Here is a 428-nt window from a genome sequence, read left to right as displayed (position 1 = left end):
GAGAGAGAGAGAGATTTGATGAATATAATTTAATATAAATTTATTATAAATTTAATGTAAATTTATTTTTTTCTGTATAAAACAATATTTATAAATTTATATATTCTTATAAATTTTATATCAAGACATTCTCTCTTTCTCTCTGTTTTTAATATAAAAATAAATATAATCACAGTACACACACACAATGCATTTAATAAACTATGATGAATTCTTCTTTTAAATAAAATAATTATATACTTAGTAAGTTAATTAAAAATCTTTATCTTTTATAATTATTTATACTTATACATCGAATAAATACATGTCTTTTTCTTTGTTTTCTCTTTATTAAAAAAACTTGAATATTTCCATACGAAATCGATTAAATCGATTATGTACGTTGACTGCATGTGCCTTACATCTCACCGCACAATTAAATAGAATAT

This window comes from Atta cephalotes (assembly GCF_000143395.1).
Source record: "Atta cephalotes unplaced genomic scaffold scaffold00028, whole genome shotgun sequence".
Taxonomy (NCBI): domain Eukaryota; kingdom Metazoa; phylum Arthropoda; class Insecta; order Hymenoptera; family Formicidae; genus Atta; species Atta cephalotes.
This window is presented reverse-complemented; position numbering follows the sequence as displayed.